The sequence below is a fragment of the Rhinolophus sinicus genome, chromosome 14 (assembly GCF_057876585.1).
Source record: "Rhinolophus sinicus isolate RSI-liver-muscle chromosome 14, RSI-T2T, whole genome shotgun sequence".
Taxonomy (NCBI): Eukaryota; Metazoa; Chordata; class Mammalia; order Chiroptera; family Rhinolophidae; genus Rhinolophus; species Rhinolophus sinicus.
The window spans coordinates 74,639,488-74,658,950 of record NC_142514.1 but is presented as its reverse complement, the minus strand read 5'-3'; the positions used below and the strand labels follow the sequence as shown (position 1 = coordinate 74,658,950).

The following is a 19,463-nucleotide window of genomic DNA, read 5'->3' as shown; positions in this document are numbered from 1 at the left end:
TGCCTTTTTCATGCATTTGATAAGAAGCTATATTCTCAAGTCTACAGTCAGATGCAAGGAAACCAGACTTAGATTACATGTGAGCTATTATTGACTTCTACAAACAACACCACAAATTAAGTCTTTTTCTCAAAGATCGAGACAGAAGGCGTGCAAAAGGAAAGCGATGATTGGTGAGGTAACCTGCAGTTATGTTAGGCAGTAATAGAAAACATTTTAAAATATTTGAAATAATATAATTGCTTTACACTGGGAACACGTACATGAATAAAAGATGTTAGCAGGTGTCCTGCTAGTATGGCATCTCATGCTGTTGTATTTATTGGAAATATGCACACCATCAGCAGATTTAAATTTGTAAAAAGTAATTGAAACAGAAGGTTTGAATACAAAACTCAGGCTTAAAATCATGTAACTCCTTTCAACTGAATTTCCAATTTAATAAAATACAGTTTTTGTATTGTTACCCTTCTTAGATTTTTCACAATTACTCTGAAAATCATATTTTTCTTGGTATTTCAGATTTTTCTTTTAAATGCTTTAACACATAACATACAGTACTTGCCTATAACATTTTATTTCTCCAGTGCATAATTTGATAAAGCTTTTTGTGGCATTTTTATTTTTGGATGACTGGAGACTTAGTGTTTCGTGTATTTCTAGGTTATAATTCTTATGATTAGTAACCTACAGACTTTTAAACATGACATTATTATGCTCAGTGTGCAAAGACACATTTCCTTATTGTTTTATGTTCATCAGTAAAACTGATTTTCATACAATAGATTGTATGGATAACACAGTTTTTAGCTTTAAATAAAGGAATGCACATACTACAGTGCAATTTGCTTTCTGGTGAAAGTGTTCTTTTTTTGGTTTTTCTTTTTCCTTTCGAACTGTTTTTGTCCCTTGAATGTATTTAACTATCAGGGAAAATGTGGAGTCAAACTGCTGAAGTCTTAATCCATTTGAATTGGCCACAGCTTCCTCCCCAGCATTTCTTATAGCTCCGTCCTCTCGCCTCATCGTTTAACTGTAAACTCATTTCCTACCCACCATACTCTACAACCACCACACCATTCACCTCCATCCCCGCCCCTCTGCTAACAAATGCTTTTTTAGATCCTTACTGTGCACTGAGGAGTGGAAAACTAGATGTAACAGGTCCCTGCCCTCACTGCACTTAAAGTCCATCCTTTATGCAACGAACACTTCCATAGTGGCACTGGATACTCTGGTATGTGTCTGGGTTAATGGCCTCACTCTTCTTCCAGGCCTAACACCCCAGAATCATGTGGACTCCCTATTGGTCACTTTTCACTGTCTGCACTCCCTTCCACCACTACCTTCCTCCACTCAGGTCAGTCACAGTTCCGATGATTATACCATCTCTTACTCCCCCTTTCCATCTCATCTCCACTCTTGCTGTCCTAATTGAGGCCCTCCTCATCTTCTGCTCTATCATCTTTCTCTCATCTAAGTCGTTTTTAAGGTGTTGCCAGAATCATCTTACTGATCCACAAAAGCCTTTGGTATTTGCTTCTTGCCACACTTCTGCGTGCTGGTCCTAAGCTCCTTTTAACCAGAAGTTCCAGTACACCCTTTCATGCATACTACATTCCATGGTGTTTGTTATTTGTGTCTTTTCTACCTGAATACCTTTGCTCTTGCTTTCCTTCTGTGGAGAGTCTTTACTTACTTTCTCTCTATGTCTGTGCTGTCCAAGACAGGAACCCCATGTGTCTTTTGAACATGTGGAATGTAGCAAGCCCAAATGGACATGCGCTGTGAATGCGAAATGCACACTGGCTTTTAAAGACTTAGTAAGAAAAAAGGAGAATGTAAAATATCTCCTTAATTCTTATATTGATTGATTACATGATGAAAATTATAATTTATGTACATTTGGGTTAAATAATATATTGTTAATTGCACCTGTTTCTTTTTTAATGTGACTACTAGAAAACGTCAAGTTACATGTGTTGTTCACATTATATTTAGTGGACAGCGCCTCCCTGTACCGTCTGCCTCTGCCCTCTGAGCTCTCATGCCACTTTCCTAAAGGCTTCTTGCCTCTCTCTTCCCCTCTGTATTGCCTTATTGTAGGATTCATTATAATGCTCGTGAGGCACTTATTCATTGTGCCTTGAATTATAGTTATTTATCAAGAGGTGGTATCCACTGAGTGAAGAGCTCAGGATTTGGGACCAAGATCTCTGGGTTCAAATCGCAGTTCTGATGTTTACAGTCCATCCCCGCTTAATCACAAAGAGATAGGTTCCAAGTCCCCCAGTGAATACCTGAAACAGCAGTTAGTACCGAACCCTTCATATACTATGTTTTTTCCTGTACATGCATACCTATGATAAAATTTAATTTGTAAATTAGGCACAATAAGAATAACTAATGATAAAATAGGACAATTCTAACAATATATTGTAATCAAAGTTATATGAGTGTGGTATCTCAAAATATTGTACTGTACTCACTTAAAGGAAGCACTTTACAGCTTCTCTTTGGCATATCCGAATTGCCAGCATCACTACTCTTGCAGCTTGGGAGCGTTGTTAAATAAAATAAGGGTTACTGGAGCACAAGTAATGTGAAATTATGTCAGTCGGTCAATCTGATAACTGAGAAAGCTAAGTGACTAAGGGGCGGGGAGTGTCTACAGTGTGGAGACGCTGGACAAAGGGATGGTTCATGTCTTGGGCAGGATGAATGGGATGGGGTGAGATTTCATCACACTACTCAGAATGGCATGCAATTTAAAACTAATAAATTATTTCTAGAATTTTCCATTTAATATTTTTGGACCATGGTTGACTGCAGTTCACTGAAACCGTGGAAAGAGAAACTGGGGATAAGGGGGCACTGCTGTACTACTGTGTGACGTGGTGGGAGTCATTTAATCTTTCTAAGCTTCAATTTCTTTATGTGTAAAATAGAGATGATAATCATACCCACCTTATAAGAGTACTGGGAGGACTAAATGAGTTAATATATGGAAAGCACTTAGAACATTTCCAGACACAAAGTGCAATATACATGTTTTCTATAACTACTGATACTGTCCTATCACTACTAGTGGTGAATACCTGACTTATCTCGACTGAGATCTTTGAAGGCAGGGATAGCATCTTGTTGTCTTTATATAGCACAGTGCTAGAAAATAGATCTACCTTCTATGATATTGATTAAATTCATTATCAACTTAATTGATAGTATTGATTGAATTGAATTTTCACTGGGAAGTCATCAAAGCCCAGAGACTCATCTGCCCACATTTTACAAAAATGATTTCAACATAAGGGTGAACTACATGAACATTTAAGGTTCTTTCAGCCCCCTCCACACCCCCAATATGTGTGATAGTTGTTTATTCATTTTGTTTTCACTGTCCTTGGGGATACTTTCTAGGTGGGTCTCCTAGAGATACTTCCAAGACTGCCCTTACCTCCTTTCATAAAGCGTTTGGACTCACTTAAGAATATGTCATGCCTCTATGGTTTCACTGTTTGCTTTGTTCTTTCATATATCTGAAAAGTATTCTGTTCAGCATCCTTATTTTAATGGCAGTACTTAGCTTTGCATTTTGCTCTCTTGGCGTCATTTTCTTATAATTTTCTGTTATATTGTTTATGTTCATGTTTTATAAAAGTATCATCATGCAATTAAACATAATAATTCTTCAAGGCTAGCTGGAGAATAAGACTTTGACTTTAAGACATGGCTTTGTGCAGGAAACCTATGGTCACACACTATACAGCCCTGTATCTGGGACTTTGATGAAATAGTCGTTACTTGTGTTTCACCACCTGGGGTTTCTTCATTTACTTTTTTGGATCAGAAATTGATTCTGTTAAAGCTGTTTGCTAAAGGAAGTGTCTGCTGTGATTGGGGGTACATTCATAGGTTGAAGTGGAATATAAACGCTAGTGATATTACACTGTTTCAGTTAATTTCAGCAGATTCTACATTAAGAAGTGGCAATCTGCAGCTCTGTATGCCTTGTCACGCCCATAAACCTCTGCAGTTTTGTGTGTGTGTCTCTTCTCCCCCCAACCACCCAACTGGTGTTATTTCTAATTTCATCTTCTCTAAGACTCATAATCCCATTTATTCCACCATTGCTCCTTATCCCACCTTTTCCTTTGTATGATATGGAGCCTGGCTCTGTCAGTCACATCTCTGTTTATCCCCATTGGTGGCTGGAAATGCTGTGCAACCCTCTAGTATACTCATTCTGTTTTCTAATACCTTTCGTTGTAGGTATTCAATTACCATTGTTTGGGTTGACTCAGAGTGTCTTTAAATCAGGCTTTCATCTATTAGAGTATGGTTCCCTGATGCCTGTCTGGGTGCATGGGTGGTCAGAGACATTTTCTCCTTTACTTCTCTCTAAATCATGGCACAGAAACCTATTGCACGGGCTGTTGTTCCTGAGAATTGCTCAGTTTAGTAGTTTGAGAGGCAGTAGAGAATGTTCAAATCCTGATTCCCCTATGCAAATACTTCATCTCTCTGAACCTCTGCAAAGTAAAAATATCACCCCTTCCTTCTCATGGGGTTGTTTTGATGTCTGTGAAATGCCATGGAAAAAGGCGTATCAGTATGTGGGTATTTGCAGCCACTAGTTGGATCTGAATTAAATGAAAGAGATGCTTTGGTTTTTGTGCCCGGCTGTGAACTGTCCAGGACTCGATATCAAGCACCACTACAGATAGCTAAATATTCCTCAGATTCTTTTGCCAAAAATGATGTCATCAGAGCTACTCTCTAGACCTTGCATGATTTGGGACATGATGTGAAGTGTTAAAAATTAACAAGATTTTTTGTTTTCTCACTGCCTCTCTCAGCCAAGGGCTAGTTATATCTATTAATGTTTCTAGTCTCATGGGATCCTATCTCTCAATTTGTAATTTTGGCACCACTGAGAATGTGTATGATAAAATCTGAGCTTTCATGAATATCTTTTTGTTTACTACGGGCACAGATATGATAATCTGGTGAGGGTTTTTTTTTCTACATTTCTTTTCCTTGGGTAAAAGGATAAGTACGTGACTAAAGCACAAGGAGTCAGAAAACCTAATCCCATGCTGTCTCTACTATTAACTAGTCATCGTTTGGGAAGAAAACACATATGAACTAGTCGCACATGAGCTAGCTCGGTATCAGGTTGATATTGTGGCATTTTCTGACACCAGGCCCTGTGAACCTTATTGAGCAGTTACTTTGTGTCATGAACTCTTGTAAGTGCTTTTCATATATTGACTCATTTACTCTTCAAAGCAGCTAATGAGAGGTAATACTTTCTCCATTTTATAGATGTGGCGATGGCAGCACAGAGGGACAAAGTAGCTGCCGGAGGTCGCACTGCAGTAAGCAGTTAGAGTCCGGATCTGAACCCTAACTGTTTTCAGAGTCTGTGGTCTGAGATGACAAACTGTCTCCCATGGACGGAGGCCCTCTGACTTGCCTCTTTGCTTCCCCTGCCATATAGATAAAGGCTAGAAGTTCACTTCTTGTACTTTAAAGTAAAATCCTGAGATTTATATTAGTGAATGCAGGGTTACTCATTAGTAGGTATGAATAAAGCTTATTACCTTATTGAGTTCATTTATTCGTCGTCCCTGTCTTTTCCCAGCTCTCCCTTGCCCGTCACCTTCAATGCAATGGGCACCTTTATTGAGCCTCCACTGTCTGGGAGACTGCTGTGCTACCTCTACCTCTCTGCTGCAGAGACGACTGTGGCCTCATACCAGCCTAGCAGGTGTTTATGGTTTACTAGGAAGCTTAACACAATGAAACAAACGTGAAAGGTGCCAAGCAGATCGTAACAGGGCCATCACAGAGGCGTAAAGAAAGGAACTTGAATGGGTTAAGATGCAGAGAGAAACATCAGGAAAAATTTCATCAGAGAAATGGTCCACAAGGGATGAGAAATGTGGATAGGTAGGTGCTAATAAATTGTGGACCAGGGTTACTCAAGGAGGAAATACTCTGATTTGAATTCTGTCAGTGAGAATTTTGTGATAGTGGAAAAGTTGATCTAGACTTGCATTTTGGAGCTTAGCATATGCCCACTGTCCCCTCAAATTCACCCTGGGATGTCCTTGGGAGTAACTTAACGAAAATCAGAGTCATGGGCCTGGTTGACTAGAATCTCTGCAGATAATAAATATTTTTGGCTTTGTGCAACAGACTCTGTTGCAACTATCACAGTTATTCAACTCTGCTCCTACACCCAAAGCAGCCATAGACAATATGTAAATGAACGTGCGTGGTTGTGTTCCAGTAGAACTTTATTTATAAAACAGGCAATGGCTGAATTGACCCTGAGCCATTGTTTGCCAACCCTTGATCTGATTTTTAGGGTAAACTCAATTTAAACAAAACATAAGTTCAACTAATAAGGGATAAAGTAATTGTGAATAATTCTACTGTTTTGATGGCTTCTGGTTCCCTTCCTTCTCTCTCCTTCTCTCTATCTGTATTTTGTTTTCAGTATTATTTTTGATGATAACTATATAAATTGCATTTTAGGATCACATAAGACGTGAAATGTAATGCCTCTGAGTGACATTTCTTGGTGATGACAACACTTCCATTAAAAGTAAAAATTTGCCTAATTTCTTATTTAGACTGCATAGTAGAGGCAATGGCACTATACTTGTGTAATTTTACAAGTTATTCTTCCTGAAACCTGCTGTGTAGTCACCTTCCAATTATGCTTTCCCGTTAAAGAATGCTATGATCTGGGTTTGAGTCTCTAAAATTTCAATAACTGTATTTTTTTTTAAGTTTAATTTTTAAAGATTTAAGAAACTTGCCCAACTTTGTAGTTTTTGCCCTGTCCTGATATTCGTTTAATTGGTTCTGCTAATGTGAATGCCCTTTCAAATATGAAAAAAATAAAGCAAGAGGGAAAAGTTGATTATTTCTGTAATTGGATTTTCTCTTGAATAAAATGATTGCACCCACTTTATCTTTCTGACTTAAGGGATGGGGGTGGGAGACCAATTTCTTTCATATTGTAGTCAGAAGCAGACAGAAGAAGGTATAGTCTGTTCCAAGGTATCAGAATAGTATATTGGTTTTGGTTGTAATTAATTACTGATGCTGAATATACTCAGGCCCCTGCTTTCATTCCCAAACCTAAATTTCCACTGTGTGTAAAATAATTCCATCCAGGAAGAATTCTAATTACTTTAGTAATTATCGTCTTATCTCTAAATGGAATTCAGACATTTGCTGCAGTTTATGAATGTTAGAAATGTTTCATTTCCTTTTTACCTTGAATAACAGAAAAATACACATTACTGAATCTGGCCTTATTGAACCTTATAATTTATGTTACCATAGAAACAGAAAAACTCATAAAAATTGTGTTAACAGTATCATAGATAGTAAATACCTTCACTTTAACCAGCAATATCATACAATGATTTTAATAACAGATGTGCAAAAATTCTGTGAATTTTAATATGGTTCCTTATTTAAATGTTATAACAATATTATCCAGTATACTTACTTTTAATTTTTAAAGCAATATCTTTGGTCTTATGTAAGGCTTTATGCTTATTCCAAAATATTTGCTTTGTAATGCAAGCATAGTGTTACAGGATAAAAAACTTACTCAACATAGTACTTACCTAATTTTTAGTTAACAGTGATGATTCTTTTGATTTTTGCTTGAAGCCAAACTGTGTGCTTTGGATTTATACCAGGTTTAGAAATGTAATGGATGACACTAAATTCTTTGGTGTCATGTGCCTCTGGTTGGCCCCCTCTCTTATTTTTGGCCTATTTGACAATCATGTTTCTTTTGAGTTTCAGAAACATTCTTCCCATATACTTGATCAGTTTTTACCACAGATTTTTTTTTTTTTTCCAGAACACAAAACATCTTTATTACACGGAATAAGCTAGGAGGGAGGATGATTTATTTGCCTTTCCAGGCCTTGATTTTCCTCAGCTAGAACTCCAGCTCCTTGCCTGCTAGCACACAGCCATCTGCGTGGCCACACTGGCCTGGTCTTAACGTGATGCATGCAAGAAGTGTGCCCTGCTGGGACTGCTCCTTAGAAGACTGCAGATTTGGGCATTCTTTTTCGTTTCATCATATTTCTTCTGAATTTTCTTTGTGTTTTGTTTAAAATCTTTTCCTCCTCAGTAGTCAGCTTGGCCCACATCTTGCGGCCCAGGGGCGGTGCATAGTGGGACTCGTACCTCTGTTGGAAAGGTGTGCTGTCAGTGAGCACGACGCAGTTCTTTACTAGGGTCTTGGTGCTTAGTCCTTAGGGTCTAGGGTCTTAGTTCGTTGTTGGATGCATTGCAGACCACATCAATAATCCTTGTTTTGTGCGTACAACACTAGGAGCCCGAGGAGAATTTCCCCACATCCCGTCTCCACGCACACGGACTGTGTGTATGCGGCGGGGACCAATCTTAGTGTTGGCTGCGGGGCGTCCCAGCTCATATTTTTGCTTCTTTTGGGAGGGCTTTCTCTGGCCCCCGGTCTTGTGGCGCTTGTGCCAGTTTTCCGGAGAGATGCCCGTGGCTCAGTGCCGATTGGAAAGAGAAAAGGTAAAGAGTCAGTTTGGTTTGTCTACCACATATATTTAATAGTTATCGTTATTTTTGTTTTACCGTTCTAAATTCTAATTCCTCAGGATATCCAGAAATTTGTAAAACTTTAGCAAATCATTTGCCATTTTATCCATATTCTTCTTCCTTTCCATGTCTCTACATACTACTTTTTTACATCAAAAGAGTAAAACTGTACCAAATTGAAACTAAGGGAGCTATCTGAATATTTTGTTTTCTTATTAAAAGGAGTTTTATTACTTGTAAAAAGATAGAATAATTTTTAAAACTAATTGCTACTAAATTTCTTTCATGGAGAAGCCTTGAAAGGCTATTTTTGGTTATAAATATCACTTACTACAATTAGCATGTGATTGTATGTTAGCATGTACATTTTGGTTACTATTTGAAAACAATTTCTTCAATTTGGTTTAAACTTCTCTCTAAAAATCAGAAATTTTATGTGTTCTACTTTGAAAAAGATTACAGATATTCATTTATAGGAATACATCTATATTTTTATTGTATTGTTTGCAAACAAAGGGGATTGAGGTGTTTCTAAACCTATCTTTTTACCATTTATTTCCAATTGTATTACTTTAGCCTAAGAGAATGTAGTTTGTGTCTATGCAATCTCATTAAAGTAGTAGGATATGGTCATTGGTGAGTTTGATTATTTTGGTCCGGGTCCTGTTAGGAAGAAAAACTATGCTAGTTATTTCTACCAGAGGACATTCAATGGAGAAATTCATTACATAGAAGACTGGAAAAGCAAAGATTAGGAGTTGAGGTAACCAGAGAGCAATGTCTACTGAAAGCAGTCACTACCACTAGGGCTATGGGAACAAAAGAAGAGGTTGTGTTCCTAGAACCTAGGAGCCAGGACCATGGGGTTGCTGCCTTGGAAACAGGAGGTAGCCACTTCCAGAAACCCGTAAGCTTCTTTCTGCTCCCACCTTTTGACCTCCTGTCCACACCTCCTTTCTCAGGACCTAACAGGAAAACAACGGCCAAAGGAACCAAATGTACTTTTTGGACTTCCAACCCCAGTATTACTGTACAGAATATATGAGTGTGAAGCTCAGAGACAGCAGTAATAACCCCAGTTTTTATCATCTCCCAAGTAATATCATAATTGACAGAGTGAGACCTGTTTTATGTTAACTGATTTTTCTATTAGGTTAAACTTTATGAAATTGATTATACCTGACCATTTTTGATTTGCAAAACAGCAATATCATCTAACTCACCTTACAGATTCTACTAAGTCTACCACTGACATGATGATTATTTCACTCAGGTTAGTCAGATGAGCCCTACTTTCTCTGCTAGAAAGAAAATGTCTAATACACAGACTATCAAAGATTAAGTATTATCCATTTTTCCTAATATTTTTTTGTTGACCCAAAAGCAGTCACAGAAATGATTCCTAATCTTATTTGGGTCACAGAAGGCTTTAAGAATCAGAAGAAAACAGTGGTCACTTCCCCCTGAAAAATATACCATTTTTCATGCAATGTTAGAGGGTCCACGGACTCCAAGAAAAGAAACTCTAGAATGACATAAAGAAAGTGTATTGTTGGCATTGGCACTTTTTTTATTTAGTGTTTCTTTAATCTTCATTCATTATAAACATTCCTACCTAAAATGCATACTGTGGATATACACCACCCTCTCGTGAGTTTTCAGTAGGAGAGTGATTCTGGGTACTGCAGTGGTGACTGTCATAGTTAGAGACATAAACGGATGGATGGATGGTTTTTCAACCCTTATCTAAATATTTCAGTGCTTTTTCTGTTTTCAACCCAGGTTCTTTAAAAAACATTTTTTAAATAAAATTATGAAAATAAATTTAAAGCTCCTGAAAATTTTCTTAAACTTATTTGAAGAAGTCATATTGTTTCTCTTTAAATTTCCTCTTTCAGAATGGTTCCTTGTAGTCATATATTGGTATTTGGGAAATAAGTTGTTTCCCTTCTTCTAGTCCTTTATGATGTCGTGCTTTGAACATAATATTCTTGCAGCCTTAACCTTGCCATTTATTATCTTTGCCTTTTCCCCTTATTTGGCCATATTTAATGGTTTGATTACACTCCATCAAAAGTTTAGCTATTGGGACTTCTTAGAAGAAGTGTTAGAAAGGATTCTTGCTATGTCTCTCTTCAGAAAGGTTTTTGTTTTGTTTGTTTTTTCAACAGGTTTTTTGTGGGTAAGATTTGGATACCATAAAATATGCACCAAATGTGAAATGTATAGTTTGAGGATTTTTAGTAAATTTATATATTTGTGCAACCAACAATCACAATTTCGTTTTAGCATGCTTTACTTACGACAAAAAGTTCTTAATGCCTGTTTGGAGTCAATCCCTGCGCCCACCCCCAGCCCCAGGCAACCCCTGATCTGTTTTCTGTCTTTATAGTTTTGCTTCTTGTAGAAATTTCATGTAAATGGGATCAAACAATAAGTATTCCTTTGTGTTTTCAAAGCTCATTCATGTTGGTGCATGTATCAGTAGTTAGTTCTTTTATTTGTAAATATATTTCCATTATATGGATTGGCCACATTTTGTTTTTTTATTCACCAGTTGATAGACATTTGGACTGTTTCCATTTTGGAGATATTATTAAGAATGCTGTTGAAAACAATCCACATGCAAGTTTTTGTGTGGACATATGTTTTAATTTCTCTCAGGTAGATAACTAGGAGTAGATTTTCTTACTCACAGTAAGTGGATGTTTAATTTTTTAAGAAACTGCCAAACTTTTCTGTAACATTTGAAATTCCCACCTACAACGAATAAGGGTTTCTTCACTTTTCTCTACATGCTCACCAACATCTGACATTTTTCAGTCCTTTTTGCAATATAGCCATTCTTCTGGATGAATGGCGTCTTATATGATTTTAACTTGCATGACTTGATTACTAACGATGTTGAGCAACTTTTTGTGCACTAATATAGCTATTCATATATCTTCTTTAGTGAAGTGTTGGTAAAATTTATTGTCCATTATACAGTTTTGTTATTTGTATTCTTATTAATGGCGTCTCCTCAGTAAGTCCATTTTATCAGTTGATCCAATTTTTTTTAATAGATTATCATTTTGGTGTTGGTTATGCTAAGAAATCTTGGCCTAACGTGAGGTTACAAAGATTTTTCCCTATATTTTCTTCTGGAAGTTTAGTAATTTTAGCTCTTATCTATATATCTTAGCATATATCTGTGATAGTAAAGTACATTTTGTGTATAATGTAAGGTAAGGGCCTAATGGCTTTCTTTTTTTTTTTCCTTGCATCTGTTACCCAATTGTTCCAGCACCATTTATTGAAAACATTGTCTCTTGCCTTGGCAATTTAATCGAAAATGAATTAACCATAAATGTATGTATTTTATATTTTTGGACTCTCTAAATTGTTCTATCAATCTACCCTTATACTGCTACCACACTGTCTTGATTACTGTAGTTTTCTAGTAGTTCTTTGTTCTTTGTTCTTCAACTGTCCTTCAACAGTTCCATCAACTTTGCTCTTTTCAAAATTGTTTGGCTATTTCCATATACATTTTAGAATTAGCTTGTCAGTTTCTATAGCAAAACATGATATTTTGGAAGCAGTTCCATTGAATGTGTATATCAATTTGAAGAGACACAGCATCATCACAATACTAAAACTTCCAGTTATATACAGAGGGTGCCAAAAATATGTATACACATTTTAAGAAGGAAAACTGTATTAAAATTGTAATACTCAGTATATACCAATAACAAAAGATGAATACAAGGCACGTTTGACTTCTGCAATTACAAGAGGTGCTCAAAGTCGTTACCATCAGCGTCCAGACACTTCTGCTTACAGCGAACTACTGCTTGAGTAACATTGACCAACGTGTCCACTTGTATACATTTTTTTGGCACCCCCTCTATATTTTCCATTTATTTAGACATTCTTTAATTTCTCTCAGCAAATTTTAAGAAAATCTCTTTAAATTCGCTGATTCTAGAGTACAGGTGTTACACTTCCCAAATTTATTCTTAAGTATTTTTTATGCTATTGTAAATGAAATTGTTTTCTTCATTTCATTTTCTTATTGTTCGTTTTTAATATATAAAAATACAATTGATTTTTGTATGTTGATCTTTAGCTTTGCTTAACTCACTAATTCTAGTAGGTTCATTGGATTCCTTAAAATTTCTGCATACACGATCGTGTCATTTGCAAAAGACAAAAAAAAAAAAAAAGCTTATTTCTATCTTTTCATCCTATATGCCTTTAATTTCTTTTTGTCACCCTTCTTCACTGAGTAGAACTTCCAGTAATATGTTTGGTTGAAGAAGTGAGAACAGAAATCCTTGCCTTGTTACTAATCTTAGTGGGAAAGCATTCAGTCTTTGACCTATAAGTATGATAATAGCTATAGACCCTGTATCACGTGGAGGTTGTTTTTCCTTCTATTCCTTGTTTACTGAGAGTTTTGATCATGAATGGGTATTGGATTTGTCAGCTGAATTTTCTGCATCTACTAAGGTCACCTTTATTCTTTTAATATAGCTTATTGCCGTAATTGATATTTGCGTGTCAAACCAAGCTTGTTTTCCTGAGATTAAAAACTTGGTCATAATATACAATCCTTTTTATATGTTTCTGGGATCACATTGCTAATATTTTGTTATGAATTTTTGTTTCTGTGTTCATCATGGATATTGGTCTGGAGTTTATTTTTCATCTCTTTCTCTGGTCTTCAGATAGGCTACTGCTGTACTCATAAAATGAGTTCTTTTCCCATCTATTTTTGAAAAAGTTTCTGTAGAACTGGTTTTCTTCTATCTTAAATGTTTGATGGAATTGACCGGTGAAGCCATCTGGACCTGGGTTGTTTTTTGTTTTGTTTTGTTTTCTTTTGCTTCGTTTTGTTGTTTTGGTGGTAAGATTTTTTAATTACAAATTTAATTTTTGTAGTAGATAAAAGACTGCTCAGATTTTCTGTTTCTTCTTAAGTCTTTCTTTATAATTTATGCCTTTCAAGGAATTTGCCCTTTCCATCTAAGTTTTTAATTTATTGGTGTAAAATATACCCTTAGTTTCCCTTTTTTTTTTGACGTATAATTGATATACAGAATTCTGTTAGTTTCAGGTGTACATCATAGTGATTCAATATTTATATACATTGTAAAATGATTCCCATTATAAGTCTAGTTACCATCTATCACCTTACAAAGTTAATACATTATTGACCTATATTCCCTATGCTGTATATTATATCTCCATGACTTATTTATTTTATAACTGGAAGTTTATACCTCTTAATCCTCTTTACCTATTTTGCCCACCTTCTAATCCCGCCCCTCTCTGGTAACCACCAGTTTGTTTTCTGTATATATGACTATGTTTCTGTTTTGTATGTTTGTTTGTTTTGCTTTTTGATTTCACATGTAAGTGTTTGTCTTTCTCTGTTTGATTTAATTCACTTAGCATAATACCCTCTAGGTCCATCCATATTCTTGTAAATGGCAGGATTTTCTTCTTCTTTATTGCTGAATAATATTCCATTGTACATAATTGTGTGGGAGGAAGAAACTTTATTCTACCCGCCAAGGTTTTTTCGGCGTTTCTAATAATTAAATTTACATGAGATATTAACAAGAGAAAATAACCAAATTTCATTACATACATATGGGAACCCCACATACACGAGAGAGTCAGAGATCCCACATACATGAGAGGTTCAGATACAGTAAGTTAAAATGAGGGATATATGAAATTCTGAGCTAAGGATGTTGTAGGGTACCTTGGGACTTCAGAGGGAAAGAAGGTCATTTCAGAATAAAAAGAAGAGCAGATATTCAGTATTTAGTGCTTTGCCCTGCCATATAAGTAAGTCAAAAAGGTTATCCCTGATCATCTCTTATTGTGGGCAAGGCCCCTAATTTGAATTCTTCTGGGTAGTTAAAGGAGGGCAGAAGTTTCTCTTGAGCCCATAGGGTCTTGGTTGCCTTTAGCTCAATCCTCATACCACAGAGGCACATCTTGGGGTGTTCTCAACCCCTACAGTATATACCACATCTTCTCTATCCATTCATCTATTGATGGACACTTAGGTTGCTTCCATATTTTTGCTATTGTAAATAATGCTGCAATGAACAAAGGGGTACATTTGTCTCTTCAAATGAGTGTTATAGCTTTCTGTGGATAAATACCCAGATGTGGAATTGCAAGATCTTAACAGTAGTTCTGTTTTTAATTTTTGGAGGAATCTCCATACTGTTTTCATAGTGTCTGCAAATTGAAGACGACACAAATAAATGGAAAAACATACCGGTCTCATGGATTGGAAGAAATAATATTGTTAAAATGTCCATAACCCCCAATACAGTCTACAGATTCACTATAATTCCCATCAAAATACCAATGGCATTTTCACAGAACTAGAAAAAAGAATCCTAAAAATTCTGTGGAACCACAAAGGACACTAGCCAAAGCAATCTTGAGAAAGAAGAATAAAGTTGGAGGTATCATGCTCCCTGATTTTAAACTATACTACAAAGCTGTAGTAATCAAAACAACATGAACTGGCATGAAATTGGATACATAGATCCATGGAACATAATAGAGGGCCCAGAAATAAACCCACACATATAGGGTCATTGATGACATCCTTTTAATGTTGATGATGTCTGCAGTGCTGTCTCCTTCATGCCTGAAGTTGGTCATTTGTGTTTTGTATCTTTGCAATCTAGCTAGTAGTGTGGTAATTTTGTTGATTTTTTTTCAAATGCACATGTATACCTTTACCTATATTGATTTTTCTCTATTTTCTCTTTTTGTTGACTTCTTCTTATGCCTTAATTATTTGCTTTATTTGTCTTACTTTCAGGTTGATTTGCTTCTCTTTTTTAGCTTCTTCAGGTGGAAGCTTAGATTATTGTGTTTACCTCTAACAGAGACATTTAAATCTATACATTTCTTTTTAAGCACTCCTTCAGCAGCCTCCCATATATTTAGATATAGTATTTATTTTTATTCAATTCAAGATATTTTTGCCCTCTGTACCTACAACTTGCTTTCCCTGGAACTACTGAGAAATTGTCCTAGAATTAATCTCCATAGGACTAAAAAATGTTTCTTTTAATCATGTGTTTATGCCTAATAATTTTAATAGGTCTGATCCCTTTTCTGATCATTTTTACCTTTTTCTTCTGAGATAACAGCATCTGTATTAGTCACACTTTTTTTCATTGTGGAGTAGAAGCTAACAATTTATTGATCTAAAGCATTAACTAGAATGAACCTTTTTCTTATTTTTGTCAGTGTAACACCAAATTGCAAAGTGAAAATCTTGAGATAAATTAAAGTCAACATTTTAATAGTATTTCAAATATAGCATCAGTTATGTTTATATGTGTATTTTTATTCAACGTAAATAAGTAAGTCTTAAAATATTGAGGCTTTCTTAAATCCTGTCCAAGGGCCAGCAAATAGGTAGTACTTTCCTCATATGTCCTGATAGATTTTATTAACTGATCATAGCATTGCATCTGCTAAGGCAGATGCATTATTGGAATCTTTTTCATTCATTCCATTTCCAAGTAATTTAATGAACCCATTTTGCCAGCAAATAGCTTATATAAGTCAGACAAAATAATGGGTCAAAATTTCTGTTATTTAACCTAAGTGAACATTTTCATTTTCATCTCTCTTTCAGAATTATTCTCTAATACTACTATGAAAACATAAATATAGGTCTTTTAAATTTTAAAACACATAATACCTAGTAATTACATTCAGTAAACTCACACTTTTAATAAATTTATGGAAATTGTTATTTTTTTAAATTTTAGTATTTTGAAATTTCATAGCTTCTCAAAAACAGCATTTACTCACAATTAGCATTTTAAATATTTGAATTAATATTGTATTTTACACCTCTTGTAATTTCCTCATAGCCACTTAAATCATATGTAATTTAGAATTTGGTCCACTTCAAACTTCTCTGATTTTCTCAGGTACTGCAAGGAATTATTTACTAGGCAAAGCAACACTGTAAATATGAGATTTTTCTTGTTGTTGTTGGTTCACTTAAGGGGCTGAATAATTTTTAAAAACATAGCACATTTGCATATGTAAAATTAATGTATAGGTGAGCCTCATCAAACATTAAAGTGTAGTCTCTACTTTGAAAACATTTTATAGGCAATCAGTTTATATTATGTACTTTGAAACCAGTTAAACTCCTTTTACTTTTAAATACTGACTCACATAGGTCTTTTCACTAATTCATATTGGCCTATCCTCTCCCTTGTTATCAGTCAACTTTTTGTGTAGGTTATCAAATATATCCATTCATCGGAACATTTCCTTCCTTAACATTTATGGTGACTCCTGTAAAGGTTTGTCTTTTCTTTTTCTCTGTGGACCTTGAGGCCAAAGTAAGCAGGTGTTACATAATACTGAGCTCAACTATACTGGATCAAGAGTATTGGGGGGGTGGGGAGAAATCAGTAAGGTACTTTCCTGTGGGAATGCCCCATAATCTAGTGCCAAGTTCATTTCAATTCACAGCCTAGAACAATAACCAATTGTCTTTGTTTCTGCAGTATTTTGTAGGCAGTTTCTAAGATTTTTTTTTTTTTTTTCCTAAGGGAGATGGACTCTCCTGTGTTATTTCTGCTGTTATCCTCCATTACTTTTATTTTTAGTTGTGGATTTCTTTTGGTCAGGAGTAGTTACAAGTCAAGTGTAAAAATTGGCTCATTGTAGTTATTGACATAATTTTTCTACTTCACGTGCTTTAGTAAGTCTAGAAAAATGGTCTTTTTATCTAGTTTACCATTAAAGCATATGTTTATGATTTTCAAATGTGATTTTGATAATCACCCCTAACAAAGAAAAAAATGTTCTTATATCACAATAAAATTTAAATTTTTTTCAGATATACTGTTTTATATTTCTCTATGCATATTGTCTTCTTTTGCTATTTATCATCATAGAGAAAAGTTGCTGTCCTTGTAACTTACTAATTAAAGTTCAGTCACATTAATAGCTAAATGAGAGTAAGAAGTCAAGAAAAATCTTTTTAAAGATAAATTTGTCATTCTTTCACACAGGAATTAAAGGACTGTGCAAACTAGGTATGGAAACACGTTGTTTTAATGAAGCTGTTTGTGTTAGGCATCCAGTAATTGAATTTTCCTCATTGTTACAACCTTTGATCTCTTTTATGCTCCCAAATATTGAGTATATCTTAATGAGATAAACTGTTCTATTCATTCTTATAGAATTGCATTTAGGTGATAGAAAAATTGTATAGGTAGGTATTCAGTGATTTGAAATGTTTGAGGCTATTTTTTCCTGTTGTTCATGGATTCACAATAATATTGGAGTTTTGGATACTGTTAATGTTATTTTGTTGTTGTTACACTGTTAATATACAATAGACTATTGTGGCATACTTGAGAAATTCAGTGGCCACAGAGGAATGATTTTCAAGATGCTAACATTTGGGCCTATCAAAAACAAATGCCACTTGTTACCCAGTCACTCTATAATGAAAAGCTTTTAGTGCTTTACTCTTAAATATTAAAGGGCAGCAGGAGTCACCGTTTATTGGTGGAAAGTCTCAACCATGAATGAGAGGGACCAAAATGAAAGAACCTGGAGGAAACAGACACAGTTACACTGAGCTGAGGAAAAATTGCAAAACTCTTGATTGAAACCCTCAGAGATAAGAAAAGTTGTTGCATCTCTAAAACAAAATCAGTATGCTGTGAAAAAGAACATTGGAGAATGAGAGAGTGCTGTCAGAAATGTAAAATAAGATATTCAATTAAATTTTTTCAATAGACGAGTTGGAAGATAAACTCAAATCTTCCAGAAAATGGAACAAAAGGACAAAAATGGAAAATAACAGTGAAACGCTTAGAAAGGTGATTCAGTTCTTTCAACACTCAAAGAGATGTCCCAGAGAGAGAAAAAAGTGATTAAAAACAAGAACATAAGAAAGTTTTCTGGACCTAAAGACCACGAGTCTCCAGATTGTACCTTGTACAAAGATTTACATACCTAACACAAGGCCTATTATCATAAAATTTAAAATAATTGAGAATAAATTTAATATTCTTAAAGTTTTCAAAAAACACAGTGGGACACATATAAAGAAGTGTGCATCAGAGTGAATCTGGACATCTCGTGAGCAACCTTGCTAGCTTCAAAAATAATGGAACAATATGAAATTCTGATGGCTAATACTTTTCATTTGCGTGTGCTATGCACAGCCACTATCAGTCATTGATTGATACATGTTCAGACATGCTAAGACATTAACAAAGTTTTTCTGGTACTCTTTTTGATGACACTTCTGAAAGAATGCTTCAGCAGAATTAGGGAAAATAGAATAATCAAGAATTAGAAAGACATAGGATCCAGGAAAAAGGACATCAGGGGGTAACATTTCAGTATTACAGCTGGTTCATTATGAAAGCAACACACACCTGAAGAAAATAGGAGTGGCATTTCCAGAGGTGGGGAGAAAATGGAACGGGTGAATTACATAATATATTGAGTGTTTAGAAAATAGTATTGGTTTTTGACAGATGTGGTGGAGCTTCTGGAAAATATCAGCATAGGTACTTAGAATATTAAGCAAATTTTTTTTTAAAAAGGTGATTATGAACTCTAGGAAAAATTCAGCATTGTTACTAAGAAAACAAATGAGTATATACCAGTTGACTCCACAGTGAACAATGTCTTTGCAGTTTTTTATACCAATGGAAATACTATTAATTTAACTAAAAATTGTGCAGTGATTATATAGGGAGAGGAGGGATAGAATAGTTTAAAGAGCTAAATCCTCATATACCTTGATCAGTGAATATGGTCTAAAA

General features: G+C 35.2%; 1 protein-coding gene and 1 pseudogene across 4 annotated transcripts in view; one reads left to right on the top strand and one right to left on the bottom strand.

The window, feature by feature from the left end:
• The window catches only part of CDKAL1 (CDKAL1 threonylcarbamoyladenosine tRNA methylthiotransferase), a 616,068-nt gene that overhangs the window by 447,361 nt on the left and 149,244 nt on the right, over positions 1-19,463 (top strand). The window lies entirely within an intron of this gene.
• Positions 7,979-11,432, bottom strand: LOC109448684 (small ribosomal subunit protein eS8-like; annotated as a pseudogene).